The sequence below is a fragment of the Gossypium hirsutum genome, chromosome A01, assembly GCF_007990345.1.
Source record: "Gossypium hirsutum isolate 1008001.06 chromosome A01, Gossypium_hirsutum_v2.1, whole genome shotgun sequence".
Taxonomy (NCBI): Eukaryota; Viridiplantae; Streptophyta; class Magnoliopsida; order Malvales; family Malvaceae; genus Gossypium; species Gossypium hirsutum.
The window spans coordinates 56,707,659-56,708,621 of record NC_053424.1 but is presented as its reverse complement, the minus strand read 5'-3'; positions in this window follow the sequence as shown (position 1 = coordinate 56,708,621).

Here is a 963-nt window from a genome sequence, read left to right as displayed (position 1 = left end):
CTTATAGATTAGCCTATCACATTTCAAAAGTGTCATACAAATCCTACTAACTGAATTCACATGCAATCGACTAAATCGAAGCTTGAAATTTTCACACATTCATAATTACATATTCTAGACAATAAATATCACATTCAAACATTTTGGTGACTCGGTTTAGCGGTCCCGAAACCACTTCCCGACTAGGGTCAATTTTGGGCTGTCACAACTCTCCCCCACTTAAGAAATTTTCATCCCCGAAAATCTTATCGGTAAATAAGTTTGGGTATCATTCTTTCATGGCATTCTCGGTTTCCCAAGTAGCTTCTTCGACTCCGTGTTTGAGCCATAACACCTTTACTAACGGAACCCTTTTGTTTCGCAACTCTTTCACTTCACGAGCTAGGATACGAATCGGTTCTTCTTCATAACTCAAGTCAGATTGAATTTCAACTTCTGATGGATTAATCACGTGTGACGGATCGGATCTATAACGTCGAAGCATCGAAACATGAAAGACGTCATGAATCTTTTCAAGTTCAGGGGGCAAAATCAATCTATACGCAACTGGATCAACTCGTTCGGAGATTTCGTACGGCCCAATGAATCTCGGACTCAACTTGCCCTTACGGCCAAATCTGAGTACCTTTTTCCAAGGCGAAACTTTAAGAAACACTTCATCTCCCACCTGATATTCAATGTCTTTTCGTTTCAAATCCGCATACGATTTTTGACGATCTGTGGCTGCCTTCAGACTTTCACGGATTACCTTTACTTTCTGTTCGGCATCTTTAATCAAATTAACTCCGAAAATTTTACTTTCACCGAGCTCGGTCCAAAACAATGGTGTACGGCATTTACGACCGTACAAAGCCTCGTAAGGTGCCATCTTAATACTTGATTGAAAACTATTGTTGTAAGCGAATTCAATCAAAGGTAAATACCGTTCCCATGAACTACTGAACTCGAGGATGCAACATCTCA